This window comes from Gracilinanus agilis, chromosome 5 (assembly GCF_016433145.1).
Source record: "Gracilinanus agilis isolate LMUSP501 chromosome 5, AgileGrace, whole genome shotgun sequence".
NCBI lineage: Eukaryota > Metazoa > Chordata > Mammalia > Didelphimorphia > Didelphidae > Gracilinanus > Gracilinanus agilis.
In genome coordinates, this window is record NC_058134.1 from 104,827,854 (window position 1) to 104,849,346 (window position 21,493).

Sequence of the window (21,493 nt, forward strand, 5' to 3'; positions counted from 1 at the left end):
ATTCTAATATCATCCTTATATATTATCCTCAGTAAATATGTCATTTGACTTTTGAATCAATCTATTCTCTACTGTTGAGCAGTCCTCTTTTCTACTTGCCCTGTCTGAAAATGGGCAGTTTTTGTATGGCATCTTGACACATACCTATTTATTCTATATATAAATTTCTAGGAGTACATGCAATTGATAAATCAAAATCAATTTTTAAATTCTATCACTTTAATTTATGGACCTATTTTTGTTGTTGTTGACAAGTTCAGTTGTTTCATTTGCTCATATTTTCTCTACTATCGAACTGTTTAGAAATATAGTGATTCAGTAAATGGAGAGCCAACTAGCAAATCAAGATGGTCAGGAGGTTCAAGTACTATCTCCAACACTGTGTGCGATCTTTGTGAGCCCTTAAGCTCTCAGTTCCCTAGGTAATTCTCTAACATGATAGCTTATAGAGCAATTGTTGATCAGAGTTGGTGGAGGTAGTTTCTTCATTGGGAATTCCTTTCATCAATGAAATCAAAGGTCCATATGAAACAAAAAAAATTAACTTCCCAATCCTTAAACATCACCAATCTTTCAGATCCTACATTTGCCCTTCTTATAGTCATCTTTTACCCATGCTTTCAAGAGGACTTAATTAAAAAACAATAAAATATACATTTTTCTTATTTTATTCAATCATTTTTATTAAATAATGAATATTGTTCTATGCAACTTGTCATTACCCAGATTTCGTTCTTTGTGTTTGCTATTTTTGTTCAGTTGTTTTGTTCATGTCCAATTCTTCTTGACCCCTTTTAGAGTTTTCTTCACAAGCATGCTAGAGTGGTTTATCATTTTCTTCTCTAGCTGATTTTATAGATGAGGAAACTTTAAGGGGTAAAAAGGGGTTTTTGATTGGGTGAATATTAAAAGGTTTGGTCACCCGGGAATTAAATAATTATCAATTCCCTATTAACGTATAACCTCAAGTCAAAATGACTTTTATGGAAGTTTATTTACAAATGAGAAGAGAGAGAGAAGTTAAGAAATTTAGAGAGAGGATAAGGTAAGATAATTAACATGACAAACTAAATAATTTGCTTAGGACCCTGGTTTAACCCAAGCAGATCTAATTAGTCCTCAATTGGAAAAAGGTCAAATGTTGAACTGAGGGCCAAGGCCCAAAGGCCCCAGAGGCATATGAAGCAAAAGCTTCAGTCACAGAGTCTCTTTTGAAAGGGAAGTTCCTTAAGAGAAGTTCAGGAAGATTCAGTCTTTACACTTACCACGTGGAATTCCAAAGGAAAGGTTCAAGAACAGTCTCACTAAGGTCTCAGGGTCCCAGGTCCAGCCATCCTCCAAGTCCCAGCAATGAACAAGAAGAGAGAGCTTGAGCTCACTGAGCTCTCTTTAAAGGAGCATCTTTTGCATCACTTCTTGTGCCTTCCTCTTAGTTTACATGTCCAATCACAATAGACACTTTTCTTAGGACTGGCCAGGAGCCAATTAGTAAATTTGATTTATCACTCAATCTAGCAACCTCCCAATTTGTGAGTTAAGAGGAGATGTTTTCACCTTTGGTGATAAAATCTAAAGATGGGCAGGGTAGATTTAATCTTATTATCAAAAAAGGGTTAAGTTTCTTGTCCAAGGTCAGACAGGTAGTGAATGTCTGAGGCTGAGTGATTCCAAGTCTGGCACATTATCAGCTGTACAACCTAGCAGCCCCACTTTTCCTTCTTTGCTCTGGTGTATATTATGGTATCACAATGGAGTTTTGGGCAAGTTGACTTGATAGAACTATGATATTTCTACTGCTATTACAAAGTAGGTATCCACGTTTGATTTATCTCTAGGGTAGCAGAAGTTTTGTATTCTAGCATTTGGTGTCATAACCTGGGGCTCTGAAAAGATTGATAATATTTTTTAACTCTCAAGTGTTTCTGGGCATAATGTACAATGTGAATGACAGTTAAGACTCAAGTGATCTCTAGAAGATCACCCTTAATAGGTGACTAAGACTTATGTTTTTAGTCCTTCTCTTTCTGGACAATTCATTTAATTTTGGCTTCAAAAGCTGCATCCATTTATTACTTTTCCTGTGTTTAATTATTCTGCAGATAATTATTAGTTAAAGGATTATGTTGGTAAATGTTTAACTGGATTTCTGAAATATAAAATGTACATAGTAAAATTTTTAAAAAAAATATTTCACCATTATAATTTATTAGTAAAAACAAATGCTATATATTTTCCAACTTTTAAGTAGTATCATTATGGTAAGGACTTTCTTTCTGGCAACCTCTAATGAGTGAAAGCTTTCATAGTCCTGAGGAGGTATCTTGAGTAAATTTAGACCTGGAAGAGACCATAGAAATCTTTTAGTTCAGAGCTTGTTTATTTTTTGTGTCTTGGAACTCTAGTATTTTTATAAAGCCTTATAGATGCATTTTTAAAATACTGTTCTTATATAATAAAGGTTACTGTATAAAGATGTATTTTTCCCCCATCCAAGTTGCTAGGAACTCTAAAATCTACCCACTGAACCCTTAGGAGTCCTTGGATACTAAATTAAGAACCCTTGATCGACTCTAACTTTTAAATTTAGGGTTGAGGTTAAAGCACTCTCAGAAAGTCATAAAGGTGACCTTAAAAATCTGCATGGTGACACAAAAATGGTATTGATACATAAACTAAAGAAGAGCTAAAACAGAGAAAGAAGACTACAGACCAGTCACCCTAATGAATATTGAGGCAAATTTTTTAAATAAAATACTAGCCAGAAGATTACTGCATTATATCATAACGATCATACAGCATGACCACCAGGTGGGCTTTATACAAGGAGTGCAGGGATGGTTCAACATTGGGAAAACTGTCAGTATAATCTACCATATTAACAATAGAGTCAACAGAAAACATGATTATCTCAATAAAAAAAAGCCTTTGACAAAAGACAACATCTATTCCTTATCAAAACATTAGAAAATGTTGAAATAAAAGAGCTTTTTTTAAAGTGATGAAGGGCATCTACCTAAAAACCATCAGCAAGCATTATCTGTAATGAGGATACACTAGAAGCCTTCCCAATAAGATCAGGAGGGAAGCAAGAATACCCATTTATTACCACTACTATTTAATATGCTAACTCTAGCAATAAGAGCAGAAAAATAAATTAAAGGAATTAGAATAGGAAACAAAGAAACAAAACTATTACTATTTGCAGATGATATACATAGAGAACCCCAGATAATCAACCAAAAAACTAAGAAAAATTAAAAACTTAAGCTAAGTTGAAGCATACAAAATGAATCCACATAAATCATCATCATTTATATTTACCACCAACAAAGTTTGATTGAAAGAAAGAGAAGGAAATTCCATTTAAAATAATTATAGAAAATATAAAATACCTAGGAGTATGGTTACAAAAACAAATTCAGCAACTATATGAACACAATTATAAAATACTTTTCACACTAAATCAGACCCAAACAATTAGAAAAACTTTAATGGCACACGGAAGTCAGTATAATAAAAACCACAGTCCTACCTAAATTAATTTGCATATTTAGTGCCATACCAATAAAACTAACCAAAAATTATTTCATAGAACTAGGAAAAAAATAACAGAATTAATCTGGAAGAACAAAAGGTCAAGAATACCAAGGGAATTAATGGGAAAATAAATGAAAGAGGCCTACTGTTGCCAGATCTCAAACTATACTGTAAAGTAGTTGTCATTAAAACAATCTAGTACTGGGCAGGAAATAGAATAGTGGATCAATGGAATAGGTTAGTAAACCAACACACAGTAGTTAATGATCATATTAACCTACTGTTTGATAAACCTAAAGATCAAAACTATTAAGATCTTTGGGTTTATTGAACAGTATGTTAACTACGTGGCAAAAATTACTTGGAAAACTGGAAAACAATGTGGCAGAAACTAGGCATCAGCTAGTATCTCATACCATACTCCAAGATAAAGTCAAAATGTTCTTAATATAGAAACAAAAGAGAAACCATAAGCAAATTAGGGAAACGTTGGAAAAGTTTACCTATCAGACTTATGAATAAAGGAAGAATTTATGATTAAACAAGACATAAAAAACATTATAAAAATGAAATGGATAATTGTGATTACATTAAATTAAAAAGTTTCTGTACAACAAAACCAATGCAATTAAGATTAGAAGAGAAACTGGGGGAGGGGAGGAATTATAGGAAGTATCTTTGACAAAAGACATTTCTCAAATACATAGAGAACTAAGTCAAATTTAAAAGAATATAAAACGTTCTCCAATTGATAAATAGTTTAAGGATATAAACAGGCAGTTCTTAGATGAAGAAATTAATATTATCTATTGGCATATGTGGAAATGCTCCAATTCATTATTGATTAGAGAAATACAAATTAAAACAACTCTGAGATACTGCCTTACACCTATAAGAGTGGCTAATATGAGAAAAAAGGAAAATAATAAATGTTGGAGGAGATGATGGGAAATTGAGACAAAAAATGAACTATTAGTGGAACTGTAAACATGGATACAACCATTCTGGAGAGCAATTTGAAACTATGCCCAAAGGGCCATAAAATTAATGTTCCCTTTGACTCAGTAAAACCACTACTGCATCTGTATCCCAAAGAAATCATAGATAAGGGAAAAGGATCTATTTGAACAAAAATATTTCAGAAGCTCTTTTTATAATAAAGAAATGGAAACTGAGGGTTCTGTTCATCAATTGAGCAATGGTGGAAGAAGCTTGGGTATACAGGTACAATGGAGAACTATTGTGCTATAAGAAATGATGAACAGGATGAGTTCAGAAAAATCTGGAAAGACTTATATGAAGTGATGAAAAGTGAAATGAGCAGAACCAGGAGAACAGTGTATATGGTAACATAAACCTTATACAATGATCAACTGTGAAGGACTAAACTATTATAAAGAAAACAAGGTTCCAAGATAATCCCAAGTGATTCGTGATTTAAAAAGAAAGAAAAAGACTATCCACAGTCAAAGGAGGAACTTTTTAAATCTGCAGATCAAAGTGTGCCATTCTTCACTTTATTTTCTTCATGAGTTTTTTATTGCATATGTGATATGTGTCTTCAATTATGACATGGGGAATAGGGAAATATGTATTGCATGAAAGTGCTGATATAACCTATATCAGACTATTTATCACCTAAGGGAGGAAGGAAGGGAGAAAATTTGAATCACAAAATGTTAGAAAACAACTGTCAAATTTTTTGTCTATATGTAATTAAAAAAAAATAGAATTCACTTTAAAAAATCTGCATGGATTTTAAATCCAGGTCACTTACTACCAAAAGTAGGATGCATTTAGATTCCTTTAGGAATGCATTAGGATCCTTTAGATTCATGCATTGGATTGGAAGAGACCTCAGATAATTTAGTCTAAACCCTTCTTTTGTGGATGAAGAAGTTGAAAGGGGTATTAAACATATGAAATTGTAATTTTAAAATGCTAAAAGAGAAAGGAAATGGAAATAGAAATCCTACCTTCCTATATATTTAGAATATGGAAAGAAAATAAAAACATTAATTTTCACATCGACACCCAGAGCCTGATCAACTGCATTTTAGCAGTACCTTCATGGACCTCTTTACAGGCTTCTCAGAAACAAGTCATAAAAGCCCTAATTCAACTGCACAGCTAGAACAGAACATAGCATGACACTGCTGCCTTTGTTTGCATAAACTGTTGCCAAAGAACATTAAAGTGCTAACTGTGTATCTCTGCATGTTATAGTACAGCCTGTGTTTTTGATTTGTCATACTGTAGGGGATAATCAGAAATGTGCCATAGGAAGTTACACATGTCCTTAATGTTTCATGTTAGTAAACTGACTAAACTCTGAGAGTAACTGATTATGTTCTGCTGGACTTCAAGGGAATTTTCCTTCTTTCCTTGGTTTCAATGTCCTTTTCATCTGGAACTTCCCCTCTCTTGGGCATTGAATGACATTCATATTTTTTCATTTTTGCAAGAAAATAACTTGATTTTGAGGGGAGTATTGTGGGGTGAGGACTTCCCTTTTTTTCTTTTTCATAAAGAAGTTAAAAATTATGAGACTGAATATAGTTTAGAAATTAAGAACATATCTTTGATTCTGGGGAAGGCTGAGGAATTCCCTTTTTAACTTTGCATAAAAATTCTTATTCTGTTAAAGAGAGAGAGAGGGGTGTGTGTGTGTGTGTGTGTGTGTGTGTGTGTGTGTGTGTGTGTGTGTGTGTGTGTAAAACAACATTTCCGATAGGGATCCTTCCTGTAAGATTAGTGTTTACAGCTACTTTTCCATTTTGTATAAGGAAAAAAACCAAAAAAAATTATTTCCCCCTACCCTGAATGGCAAAGGAAAATAGTTTCTCAGTCTTCCAGGGCAATGGAACATTGTATCACAAACTATAAAGCTGGAATAGAAGTAAGAAGCCAACCCGTCCAGCCTCCTAATTTTATTGAGAGAAGCCTGAGGCTCATAGTTTGCATGCAGGGAAACTTGAGTTTTTGCCTTTCCTGATATTTGTAGGGCTTTCCACAGTGCCTCCTGCCTCATAATAAGTATTTACGCATGCTTCCTTGCTTGTTTGATTCAGACATATAAAGTGTGATTCTATTTAATTAAAAGGGGGGGGGCTTCTCCCACAAACCAAATCAGAAATAATTTGATCTCTAGTTTGCTCACACTGATCTGATGTTCCTTTGAATTTTGCTGAGGCTTTGTGAATCTCCTTTTTTCAGTAACAGGCAAGAATCAACTCCTTAACAGCCTCTTTTACTTAGAAAGGACAAAGACTCCACTGTATTTTAGGAGTTAAATAAAATATATTTTAAAGTCCTTTCCAATTTTTAAGTGATATTGTCCTATGGTCTGATGAGCACAAGAAGTTACATTTTGATCCAGTGGAAAGAGCATTGGCTCTGCAGTCAAAAATTCTGGGTTCTTTTCCTGCTGTCTTTGCTTATTATATGTGTGACCTTGATCAAGTCACTGAAACTCCCCAGGTTTCACTGTCCTGATCTATCACATGAAAAGTTTGGCCTAATCACTACTGATTTTTCTGCCCTCAATTGATAATCTTTTGTATCCTAAGTGGCCAGTTGGGACTTGAATGAGACAAAATTGTGCTGTCAAAATCATTTGTGTATTTTAGATTCTTTGTCAATTTGTTAGCTAAATGTTCCTTTAAAACAACAACAACAACAGCAACAACCAAAGGTGACCAAACGTTTAGAGAGCCAAGCCTGGAAACAAAACATCCTGGGTTTAAATCTGGTTTCAGATACTTCCTTAGCTGTATGACCCTGGGCAAGTCACTTACCCCCAACTACCTAGCCCAGGGGTCAGCAACGTATGGCTCTCAAGCCATATTTGGCTTTTTTGAGGGCCGGATATGGCTCTTTCTGCAGGAGCCATAAAGTCAATTTTTTTTCAGGTGCTGTGACAGGAGCGCACACTGTGAGCACTGTACGGCTCTCACGAAATTACATTTTAAAAAATGTGGCTCTCACGGCTAAAAAGGTTGCTGACCCCTGACCTAGCCCATACCTCTTTTCTGCCTTGAAACTGATACTTAGTATTGATTCAAATTCAGAAGGTAAAGGTTTAAAGTAAAATAAAAACAACCAAAAAAACCCCAAAACAAACTAACATCTTAATTCACCTTCAGCTGAAAAACTAGTCAGGATTTTTATAGGAAATGATTTTTTTAACACCAGAGAGACCTCTTTAGATAAACACATTTCAGAGGAAAGCATTTAGTGTAGTTTCCTTAAAAAAAAAAATAACAAAAAACTCTAACTCATCCTAGCTCTACATGAAGCATTGTAAAGTGTGTCATAGTAGGTGCCAGAGCTGCAATGTTAAAGGACATTGAGATGTTGAAAACCAATTTTAAGCCAAGAGAAGGTTTGGGAGGCAGCCAGATAATTCAGAAAACAAGAGCAAGAATACAAGATACCAAACAGGTGAAAGTAATGCTTTTTTTTTTTTTTTATAGATGGTAGATTGCAGTTGTGTAGGTTGAGGAATATAAATAACTCCCTTTTGTTTAGAAAAGGTAGCAGCTCAGATGGGCACCACAAAGCTATCCATCTCTTGAGTCAGGGACAGATTCTACAATTAGGCTATTATGCCTTAGAAAGACTTTAGAGTCTTTAATTCATGCTCTTGTCCCCTCCTTTTCAAATTTTGGGAAAAAAATAGACAACTGAAACTCAAAGAGATTAAGTGACTTGCCCTTGATCATAGCTAGTTAGTGAAATGCCAGACAAGTCTCCTTATTTCATTTACTTATTTATTTTTGTGGTTCTCTGCTGTTTCCACCACAATGTCCTTTTATTCTCATAGGATTAGGAGTATGAAATTAAATCTGCCATCATTATTGAGATAGTTCCTGATCCTGTGTGAAGAGGAATTCCCCTTCCTCACCTTCGCTTTCTGGCTTCCCTAGCTTCTTTCAAATCCAAATCCAAATTCAAATCTTAGTTTAAAATCCACCATTATCAAGAAACCTATGGCAGTCCCTCTCAATGCTAGTGCCTTTCTTCTTGGGAATATCTATTATTGACACTGTGTATATGCTACATACTCATATTTGTTTTCGTGTTATATTTTCCTTGAGAATGTGAGCTCCTTGAGGGACTTCCTATGTGTATCTGTCTTTGTATTTTCAGTGCGTTGCACAATACCTGGCATATATTAGGTGGCTAATTTATGCTTGTTTATTGAATGACTCACAGAACTCAGCTTTCTCTTAAAACCTCCCTACTTCCAAATTTCCCTATTTTATTTGGGCATTACCACTCTTCCATGCTCCTTACCATTACCCTAGCCTCCTCATTCTCACATCATATAACTGACTTTCTGAAACTGAATCACACCATTTCTACCTCCACAGCATCTTCCACGTGATCTCTTCTTCCTAGTCACAAGCTCTCCTTTAACTCAAGTCCTACACAAGTCACTTAACCCCAATACCTAACCCATACCTCAAAATTTCTTGAGAGTAAGGACTGTCTTTTGCCTTTCTATGTATCCATTTATAATAAATGGATTTATTAATAAATATTTACTGCCTGAATGACTGATATTCCTTAAATGCAGATATATAGTGATATCACTTTTTTACTCATTCAACTGCGATGTCTTCATTTTGCCTCTAATATTGGCTTTTAAATCCTTTCCTATCCTGACTCCAACCCATCTTTCCACTTGCTTGTTCATTGTTTCCCTTTCTGCATGCTGGGAACCAATCAAATAAGTCCTCTTTCTAGGCTTTACACAGGAAGTTTCATTTTCTGCCTCTTTTCCTTTGTATTGGAGTTCTTCCAAGCCTTGAAATCATTCTCTGAAAATCATCTCTGCCCCATAGAATCTATCTCCTTTCTCTGCATTGCTCTATGGCCACCTCCGTGAAGCCTTTCTGAATCTTGCTCTGTGCTAGGGCTCGGGTCTTCCTCACCAACTGCCTTCTGTTTAGCTCCTTTTTATGGTTGATTCTTCATTTATTTGTTCTTTTTCTTTTCTTTTATTGTTATTTTATTTACTTGCACTTGTTATCTCTCTTCTTACAACATAAGATACAACCTCATGAGGAGGGTTGGTTTCATTATTTTTTCTGCATATTTATATCCCCAACATCTGTCACAAAGCATCCATGTAGTAGTCAGTATATGCTTGTTGATTCATTAATTGATTGAATCCTGTGACACAAGAGCATATGCCAAAATTGTTCAGCTACTGCCCAGGTTTCAATTTTTTGCTAACATTTTTTTAAAGGTGGGTTATTAAAAAAAGGCTTTGCTTTACAAATTGCAAATACAAGGTGGCATTTGTCTTGTGAACTAAACCACAGACACCCTAGAGATCAGTATAAAGAGAGTTAGCAGAAGCCAGAAGCTAGTGGGGACAGACCAGCAAGATCCCTGTTTCAAAGGGACAATAGGCTAGCCAATAGCTTGTCCGGTGGTTTGCATAGATTGACTAGGAAACAGCAGGGTGACGGTGGTTAATGCAAGTGAAACAGTTTTCCAGTTATGGGCCTGAAGGGCATAGTAAATTCAACATAAAAAATTAGATAGATAATATAAGCAAGAGAAAAATCACAGACAAGTCACATCAGATATTCTACCAAATTGTCACTGTAGGGCACTTTCTCATATCCCTGGGGTCCCTGTGTGGCCAAGGAATATGGAGGAATGGTGATCTCTCCTGGTTTGAAATGTTTAGAATCATGCTGCTGCTTCTTCCCCTTCCAGAGGAAAGAAATGTTATTTAGTCATATTTCTGTTTCATCTAACTCTTTGTGACTCACTCTAGGGTTTTCTTGGCAAAGGTACTGGAGTGTTTGCCATTTCCTATCCCACAGAAGCGAGCAGGCTTCTGTCAAATAGTTCAATATCTGAAACAAGTATGATTTTATCAGTGCAAATGATATAAAGGAAACTGCAATACTTTGTGCTTTTTTCATTGCCCCATCAAGACTATAGGGCCTTTCCATCTGATTTCACCTGAAACCTCCCATGTATGTTGTCTACAAATGGCTATATGTGATATGAGTTCCTTGAGAGCAAGGCCTGTCTTGCTTTTCAGGTTTTTTCCCCCAACATTTAGCACATAGTATGTACTTAATAAATTTCTTTCCTTTCACTCATTCACTCTCACAGTCAGAAATGGTCTCCAAATTCAGAAAGTTGCCTGTGCCATCTCCAGTGAGAATGGCCAAGAAATTAGGCGTAACAATTAATAGAGATTTCTTCCTAACCAAACTCAGGTGTGCACTGTTTCCCTAAAGATAGAGCTGGCAGCTAAGTGCAAGCATTTGAATACCAGAAAAAAAATCACTCATTTCCCACCCTGTGATATTTGTTTTTTGGCAGCCAGTTGACAAAATGGGCGCCATGATCATTGGATAAAGGCCCTCATCTCGCTTCGAGATAAGTTGATCCTTCACAGATGGGATGTGACATTTGGCTTACTTCTCGTTTTTGTTTTCTCTAGTTGTGGACTGCTAGAATGCTAGATATGTGCCATCTGGACCTTGTAGAACCTCCAGGCTTTAGGGTATAACTAAGTGAGGGCTTTGCGAAAGATATGGAGGGTGAATACACTTAGCAGTCTTGTCACACTTCTCCATGCCATCCTTTCTGCCCACCCTCACCCAAAGCACAGCATTTGGCAAAAGGGAATAAGAACTAAGAAATTTTATGCCTTCGTTTCCACATGTAAATTGTGACATAGCAAAGAAGACAAGCCAATGAATTCTTATTGACTGATTTTATTTGAAATCTCCAAAGTATGAGCTATCGAAGAGGTCTTAAAAGAATGGATCTACTCCTTGCTTTTGAGGCCTCTCACAATAATGAGAGAGAGGAAACATGAAAACAAGCAATATTAGACATATGTGTATGTATATATATATATATATATATATATAAAATTTGACTTTTTTCAAAATGTGGGGAAGCTTTTTTTCCCCTAGCTTTCTAATATGATGCTAATTAATAAGAATAAGTTAACTTCTCTCAAAGCTACGTTTCCAAACTTCTGTAAAACCAGATTATTAGACAATTTAATCTCCAATAACCTTTCCAGTTCTCTATCTTGTGATCCTATCATGTGCCATGTCACAGTTGACACTGAGTGTGGTAAGACGTTTTAAATGCTCTTGTCACATAGCTAAATACTGTTATTTTTCTTTTTTGACTACATTTGAGACTCCTCTTTTGGTTGAGACTCAGGCCAAATACACCTCCTGCTTTTCTGTTCCTCCTTTCAGTTTATGTGTTCTTTCTTATTAATAATTGCCTATAAATATTCTTTAGATATGATAGTTCATCTTTGTTTCTGAGTTTTCTAAACAGCAATTCATTATATCTTTCAATATTCCTGTGAGGCAAGTAAATTGTCCTTATCTCTATTTCAAATATTTTACAATTAAGTGAAAAGTTTGAATGAAAGGTTTTTTCACATGTCGTTTAGTCTGTAGTATAGACATCTTGGATATTACTTAACATTGTTCTGCCATAGTTGCACTCTGGGTGTTGTGGTGGTTGTCCCAAGAAGAGCAATTGCCAAGATTGGCTCTTTGGGTGAGAGGAGTCCGTCTGAACCCCCTCTACAGATCCAGGTCAGCACTTTTTCTGTAATTTAAAGTTTTAGACGATTACTCAGAGTAGAAGTGCCAAACAGCCAGTCCACAACATTCCCTAGAGCCCCTTCCGAAATTAGATGAAAATGTGATTGGGAATATTTAACAAAATAAATGAAAATATTACAGAATACAGATGTTAACTTGTAGTTTTTTGAGTCGATTTGTAGTTCATAAGAATATCTCTGTGTGGTTTGCTGCCCACCTCCTTCTATTTGCACCTGATACCCCTGCCTTAGGGCACTGAGCAGCGAAGCTGACTTGCTTGTCAGAGAGCTGGTACGTGTTAAAGGGCTGAGGTCTTCCTGGCATCAGGATCAGCACCGCCGTATCAAGTAATCTATTCTTCCTCTCTTCCATAGCATTGATTCATTAATGCCAAGGACATCCTTGGTCCCACTAAGGAAAAGAAAATGCAACTTGCTACATCTCAATAATGTAAGAAAGAATGACTTTGGAAATCACTTCTTTGGCAGAAATTAGGCGTTTTGACAATGTTTCCATTCTTCTCTACTATTCACTTCCTTTCAACTGCGAATATGAGTAAGGAGATTTTATGAAATAATATTGCTTCCTGCCCAATGCCTTTACCCATTGTCCCAGTGAGATTTCTGCTAGTGCATGCAAAGCTCAGCTCCCCTCTTGACACATACGTAAACTCAATCTGATGTTCTGATTCAGGATCCATTTGCTTGCTCCTCACTCTCCATCACCATCCAAGCTAGTACTGTCTTTTTGAACTAGAAATTGTGTTATTAACTTTTTGTGTGTGTTGTAGGCCTATTTGGTAATCTGGTACGGTTTATAGATTCCTTTTCAGGATAATTTTGAAAATGTCTAATATAACATATATGGGATTATGAAGAAACCAATTACATTGAACAATACTCATTTATATAAAACTATAGAGCTATATAGTACATATATAGTCATGTCTATGTGTGTCTGTGTCTGTTTATTTTCAATCTGAAGGCCTGGCTAAGGGTTCTCTAACACTTTGTGTTTCCTTAATCCATTCTTTCTGACTTCTTTAAATAGATTTTGTCCTCTAGGTATACTCAGTCATAAGAGATTCCACACCTCTTTCAGCTATTAAGTTTTATAGATCTATACTCATATAACCACAATTGAACAAATTTCTGGGAATCTTCTACAAGATATGCCTAGAAACAGCATTTCTTCATAATCTCTACCTATCTCATAGTCAACTTTCACTGTTCTCTGTGCAGCACCTAGGTTGCCAGCTTTCTGATCTCTGACACTCCAATGATAGTTAGTATTAGGAGAAAAAAATGCTTCTGTAGCCAGAGGATAAACTATATATATACTGAGTGAGCCAGTAAGTTCCAGGAGGGTTCACAGCAAATCCTTCCATCATAATTGTTCAACCATTTCTACATATACCCAGCTGTCCTGCCATGTTTCCTACATTTTTTCCATAAAGATGTCATGAGAGATTTTGTCAAATACCTTACTTAAAAAATCCCCATAACAAAAAGAAAATTGTCTTCTATCAGTCTAATAATAATCCTGCCAAAAATATGAAATTAAATTATATTACTTTTTCATAAACCCATGCTAGATCACAATGATTGCCATTTAGCATTTTAAATACTCACAAATCATTTAAAAATAATTTTGTTTTAGAATTTTCCTGGAAGTTACAAACAAACTCTTTAGTCAGTAGTCTAAAATGAGAGATAGAAAGGAATAATCAGACAATCTTCTGCCAAAGACGGGAGGGGAGAAGATGAATAGAATAATTAAGGGGTTGAATGTCTTGGAACCAACTTCGGAAGGACTCTTTCTCAAAGACTGGAGCCAAGAAATAGGAAACAATGTAGAGGAGTTTTTGGTTGTAGAGTAGAGGAGAAAGAGCTCATGGGGGATAGTCTCTATTTTATTTAAAAAACAAACAAACAGGAGGTAGCTACTCTGCTGAGAGGAACTTAGAAGGTGGTGATGTCAGTGCTTTCAGAAAATTTGAAAAAGCCACTGGTAATGAGTGTTGTAGAGTCAATCAGGGAAGAATACAAATATCACAGTGAGGTCCATCATCCATTATCATCTTTGCATCCTCTCATTATGGCCTATTTTACAGAAGAGGCTTAGAAAATTCTAGGATTTACCCAAGGTCACATAACTAGAAAATATATAAAAAAGAAGTCTGGCTGAGAATAAAACAAAAATTTCTGAGGAAATTATTGTAACCATAAACTGGCAAAGAAGAGCTAGATACTGGAATGATTCAAAAGCTGAAATTAAAGTTGTGAACTCTTTTGATATTAAAGTATTCTAAATCCCAAGGATATAAGACTCTCCCCTGAGTACTATTGTCTGGAAATAACAACTGTTCAAAGTGAATTAGAAGTAAGACTTTCACTTAAACTTAAAAAAATGATAGAGAAATAATAATTGAAAATACTTAAGGATTAGTGTAAAAACAACCATATTGTACCCAGTTGTTTATTTCCTTAAATATTTTCTCAAATGATGTATTCAGCTTTTTTTAACACTCACAAAAGCAGATTATTTACCATTTGTTTTTAGCTGATCTAAGAACTCTGTAGTATAAAAACTACAGTTTATAATTTGTACCTTAAAAACAATGCAAGGAAAGGAAACCATGATAATTTCTCATTAGTGGGAAACTTGACTGTTATCATATTATACCTACATATATTGTATCATCCATATATGTACATGCACATGTACATATATATATATTTATCCATCATATGTATCCAATACATTATTGGTGACTGAGTACCTTAGTAGCCTTAGAACAGCCTCTCAAGGGCTTGACCTAAAAACATAAACCTATAAAGTGAAAATGGTTAGATGAGAACATTTCAAGTAGAAAGAACTTTCCTGTGAATAAGAGCAGCACATACATGAGAGTAATATTCATATGTGGTACACATTTTTATTTAGAATAGAAAAATATAGAGAGTAGGGCTATTAGATGAAGATGTAAAGCTGGTTCCAGCTTGTGGGTCTTCAGTCTTAGCTAAGGAGTATGAATTTGACTGAGTAGGAAATAGTGAGCCATCCAAAGGTAACAGTCGAGTGAGATGACTAGAGGTTTGCATTTGGGATAGTCAGTCCAACAGTATGAACAGGATGAATTGCCTAAGGAAAGAATGAAGGGGGAGGCCAGTTCTGGAGGCAGTATCCAGGCAAATGGTAACAAAGATGTCTATTAGGGTGGGAGTAATAGGAACAGAGAGGACAGGACAGATGTGAGAGGTAATGAGAAAGAAGCATCTGTTAGACTTCACTGAATATGAGGGGTGAGCTGGATTGATTTAGAAAGCCCATTCAATGGACAACCCATTCCGAAATGAGAACAAAGGCACAAGGGTATCTTGTCTTTGTAAAGAAATATCCCTGAAAGGTTTGTGGATTAATTTAATTTTATATATAATAAAGAAATAAGCTATTTAAAGGTATACTATTAAAGCAAATTCTTAAAGCAGAGTTTAAATAGAGATTTGTCAGCCTCCACTTACCCAGAATGACACACAGGGATGTATTAGGTGGAAAAATGAAGCTGAGGCATCTCTATCTCACTGATTCTGCTTAAATGACTGGTGTTATTGGTCAAATATGACTCAGTGATTTACTGCTCCAAGGTTTTAAGCAGCAGAATATGCTGGGGAGAGCTCTGAACTCGGGTTCTATTTCTCTCTTTAACATTTTTGAACTATGTGACCTTGGGCAAAGTATTTTCTCTCTCTGAAGCCTGATTTCTTTATCTAAGAAATGGGGATAATAACTCTTACTCTGCCTATCTCACCTCACTTTGCCTATCTGTAAAATAAAATATTTATGTGAAAGTACTACAAAACCCTCTATAGTTTGGAAGGCAATGCGATTTGTGTAATTATAATTATTCAGTACTAGAATGTATGATCGTTTATGCTGATAGCTGGCTAGGTATGCTAACTGACAGCAGCTTACTTGGTAAGGGTAGATTGCAAATAAGTAAACAGGAGGCTAGCCAAGAGAGACACAGTGCTTGAGTAGCCAAAGGAGCTCAGCTGTGTGCTAAGCCTAGCCTGGCAACGCAGACTGGGTACCAGGTGACATATTGCTTCTTGGATATTTGGGAAGAGGATCTTCTCTTGGACCAAGAACAGCAGCACTTTGGAGCTAGAAAGAGAAATGGTGAGTTCATCAAGAGCCAGGGAAAAAAGACTTGGACCAGAAATGGGCTGGACAGAAATATCTAAAATCAAGGCCTTATCTCCTAAAGTGGGCAAAGCTATCCTCTCAGTTTGTTCTGTATTTCTATTTTTATCTAATTTGGGACAGCTTGAATTCTTATCATTCCTTATCATCTATACTATAGCAGTTTCTGTGGTGCTTAAAAGCACTACCATAAAAATATGTTGAGGATTTACAATGTATATATTCCTTAAATATTGCTTTTTGCTTTTTTTTTTTTCCTGTTTTTGTATTTATCATAGTATCTGGCACTTAGTAGTACTTAATAAATGTTGACTGAATTGTAAGGGGCAAGTGATTATAGATTTGGAACTGGAAGGATGCTTAGAGGCCATCAAAGCCAACTTTCTCCTAATGAAGATCAGAGAATTTAAGTGACTTGCTCATAGTTATATAGCTAATAAATATCTAAGGTGGGATATGAACTGAGGTTTTTTGGAATATAAGTCTCCTGCCATATCTTTTTTGTTCTCAAGGTAATGGCCACACCTTATTGATAACAGAATGATTGCCATGCTAGTACAATGTTTTAGGCTTTGTTATCTTTAATTGAGAGGTTCCTTTCTGTCCGCCCAAATTCACCACTATTGGTTGAGCAGTATACTGCTAATATCTTCCCACCTTCATTATCCTTATTATTAACATAACAGATTAATGTTGTATATAGTTGTATGTGCTTTTACATTTACATGTTATGTCCCCAAATAAAATGCTGGATCCTTAACGACAAGGTTTGTTTGATTTTTGTCTTTACCCCCATGCCTAAATGAGTGCCTAGAAAGTAGTAGATTCAATCAATGCTTACTGATTAATTGATTATACCCAAGAGCAGATTTGAAAAATTTTATACACTTATTTTGGGAAATGAGCTAATTGTTTAGTAAAAGATGGCATTGCCTTGAGATTTGACTGTTTTCTTATCAGTTAGCTTTTTCAATCAGCCTTCTCATTGCTCACATCTGTTTGTCTGTGGGGGATAGAAGAGATATATTGCAGATGGGAATGTTGAATTTAAAGGCATTTTATAGAGGATTTTTAATTATTAACAGTTTAAGGTCAGATAAGTGCATGTAATGGCTAACTTTCAACTTTTTAGAACCAGATGGAGATTGAGTTCCAAAGATAATTACATTCATAATTAGTTTTCACTCCCCTTGAAATAACAATCCAGAATTCACACTAAAATAAAAAATAGCAAACAGATTGTCACCATTTCCTGTAAATGTAGCCACCACCTTCCTCTCCCATGTATACTGTTAGGGTGAAGTGGAAGGGTAGCATCAATCTGAATAGTTCACATCTTGCCAGTCATTTTAGGCTCTCAGAAATCCTCTTAAGTCAAGAATAGTTAGCATTATCATACTTCAGATCACGGTACAACATCAACAATGAAATCATTTGGCACCAGTATGTTAATTGGTACTACTAATGCAGTAGTTGGATTGGTTGATCCACTTGTATGTGTTTTATGTGGTTCACATATGACCTGTTTGTTAGGCATTTTAAGCACATAACTTTCTTGCCTCAGTCAGTATTGCCATTTACAATAAAGGGAAAAACACCATCAGGCTATGACTTGTAGTTGAAAAGCAAGTGACATTTAAGAAAAATACCCTTGAGAGAGCCTCGGAAGTGTTTCATGGATGCTTTTATTCCCCTCAGTTCAATATGTGTAATAACAGTAGAAGCAAGTTGCTCTATATGCTTCAAAAAGTAAAACTAGTCCTGCAAAATGTCACTCTACCGAAAGTGTGTAAGATTGTAGCTGATTGCAGCAAGGGATGGAAGTGAAGTTGGTCATTAATTGGAAGAGCCATTACGATTTTACCAGATATTCAAGTCAGAAAGGATAAACACTAAAGCAATCTTTAACATATTCCTGCCTGACACTTAAAGGTAAGAAAATATCTGAGTTTCTAAAATATATTTTTGCTATTTATCTTAAAGCTATTTACCAATATACTTTTTGTAAAATAATTGCTTGACCATGGAAGTTAGCATCATTTTGACAAGTCTGCAAGATTTTTGCTATATAAATCAATGCAAATTTTAAATTAAGAAGGATAACAGTCTTGATAACTGCTATTCATTAGAGCCTGGGGCAATTGAAATAATGACCAAGGGAACAGATCCTTGAGGCTGATGCATGAAGGTATATCCAAAAAATCTAAGAATTCAGCATGAAAGTAGCCTCTGCTATGGTCTCTGCCATCATGCTCAGTTCCATGACCAGAAAAGTATTTTTATTCATTTTTCAAATTAGGTATGCCACCAATATTTTTATGCTGCATGCACAGTAGTCATTTTTCAAAATTTAATAGTCCTTAAAAAACTACCACTCTTGCTGTATCCCACATAACATTTTAAAGACTATTTGCTTGACAGACTTTAGTTTTTAAATTCCTGTGGACTTACAGAAGCATAAAACATTTGAAATTGGTAAATACAGTTCCCCTTCCCCCATTTAAGTGTAATTTCACAAAGGCAAAACCAATATTTTATGCTGTCTTTTTAGGAAATAAAAATTATTTTGAAGGTGAGACTTTATATTGAGGTTCATTCAGTGTGTTTTATGATATTATCTTCTTCTGTTTTGTTATAGCTAATGTTTATAAGTTGATCTCTGTGCATTTTTTTCTATTGAGCCTGTGAGGTATATACTGGATGCAATTCACATTTTTCAGATGAGGAAATTGTGGTTTGGGGGCGGGTAAATAACTTGTCACATCTGTACGTGTTGAAAGTAGGATATGAACTCAGTTCTTCATGACTAAATCCACCACTCTATCTGTATGCCAGATTATTTCTACAGACAGCTTTGGATAAAATAATTGGAATTGATATGTTTCATAATGACTATTTTAAAAAACATTGGGACTTAAAAAAAGGACAAGTGATAAAAATGTTATGTGTTTTGAGTTGGCATTTTTCTTGGTAAACTGGTTGGAATGTTTATCCATTTAAATTGCATTCAAGAATAATAGCACTTTAGAGAAAATGACAATTTCTATTATCCAGACTTGCTTGCAGTTTGTATATTTTGGTGGCACCTTTGATTTCATCAGTAAAGGGTTCCCAGTGAGAAAACCATCTCTTTTAAAGCAGTTTTGCACTTTTGCCTTAACATTTATTATTTTAGAAAATTGTCTTTTGTTAACACAGGCTCTTAGAATGAACATTGGCCTGGAAATACACAGATGACCTGTGTGTTACTCCTAGCTCAACCATTTATCAGTAGTGTGAATTGGAACTTACCTTAAGCTCTTTGAAGTTTAGCTTCCTCATTCCTAAAAGTGAAGACCATGCCAACCTTGCCCATCTGCCAGTATTGTTGTGATCATCAAATGAAGGTGTTTTGTGAGTTGTAACATGATTCAAATGGAAAGCGTTAGTGTAAGGTATGTCAATGGATGAAGCGGGATCTTCCTCAATTTCTATTTTTAGGAAATGCTAATATTTGGGGGGTGTTTGCATTTTAGATTTTTGAATGATTTTTCTCTACCTGCAAAATTGCTCTAGTATCCTCCCATATCATAGCTTTGCTATTCCATCTTTACTATAGCTAGCTATCTTTCCCTCCACTCCTACAACACTAACAGATCATAGTTGTCTAAAGACCATATCTTTGATACTTCCAAACTACCTTCTACTTCCACTGACTTTGGAAACTTCTCTTTCAGAGATAACCAATGACCTCTTAATTATTAAACCCATTAACCTTTTCTTCCCTCTCTGCACCCCCAGTTTCCATCCTTCTTGTGTCATTTCAGGAATATCTGAATTAAAATCCAGGCACTGACACTTGGCACTATGGAACTCTAGGAAAATCACCTGCTCTTTGCCTCAGTTTCCTTGGTTGTTAAATATGAATAATTATATCCCTCAACTGCCAGAATTTTAAACACTTTGTCTCTATTTCTTTTATTGGCTCTTCATCTTCCTCTTACCCCTTAATGTGAATTTTGTCAGGACTATGGCATTGACACTCCTTCTTGAAATACATTTTCTCCTTTGACAGTCTCACTCCATGTATGGCATTAGTTATCTGGGTATATATGCATACCAAATTTGTATGTTCATTTGTGAACTCTTTCCTGTGTTCCAAAATTCCAGTTGCCTACAAGATACTGTTGCCTGACTGTTGTCTCACTGGTACTTCAAGATGGCACAATTTATTTTTTCCTTTTAATCTCTTTCTCTCTCTCTGTCTGTCTGTATCTGTCTCCTTCCCTGCCCCACCACTCTCTCTCTCTCTGTCCCTCTTTGTCTCTCTCCCTCTCAGACAAATGTGTATATATATGTGCATATATATTTTATGGAACCAGCAGAACACTTCACCTAATATTTGGTACCCTAAACCTAAGGGTTGCCACTGCCTCTTCTTTTTCCCTCCTTAGAGCCAGACTAGTTACTAATTCCTATTTTCTCCATCTCTGGTCCCATCCTTTGCAGTTGTCTCCTCCTTGTCATTCTATTGCTATCACACATATATTTTCTCACTTCTCTCCTTCCTCAAATCTGTTGCTCAAAATAAACTTTTCCATAATCTCAGTTACTTCTCTGCATATTTTTTTTTGCTTATTGAGCCTAGTTAAAGATTCTTTTGCTGACATTCAACACCTCCATAATTTGATGCCACTATCACCTTTCCAACTACTTACCTTCACACACCAAACAAACTTAAATATCTGTCTCCAAAACTCCACATACTTTCCTACATCTTTTCTCTTACTCATGTTATTCATTGTGCCTGGAATTCCCTCCCTCCCTTTCTTTAGCTATTTCCATCTCACCCATACACCAAAGTCCAAATCAAAAGCTGCCTCTTCCGAGAAGCCTTTCTTGATCTTCCCTGCTGGTAATGACCTTTTCTTCAGACCTACCATGTCTTTCTAGCATTCACACAGCATGGCTTTTATAACCTGTCATGCAGTATTTTGTATGTGTTTATCTTACTCCACTACTAGATTGTAAAAAGCTGAACTAAACATTATATTGCATTCACCATATAGCGTGCATCATGAGCTACCTTAGACATTCCTTTAATGAATGCTTGTTGGGGATTGATGGTGTTGGTGCACATCTTTTTAACAAGCAGT

At 35.6% G+C, this 21,493-nt stretch overlaps 1 protein-coding gene across 3 annotated transcripts in view; it reads left to right on the top strand.

Moving 5' to 3' along the window:
- The window catches only part of TPK1 (thiamin pyrophosphokinase 1), a 504,980-nt gene that overhangs the window by 160,508 nt on the left and 322,979 nt on the right, over positions 1-21,493 (top strand). The window lies entirely within an intron of this gene.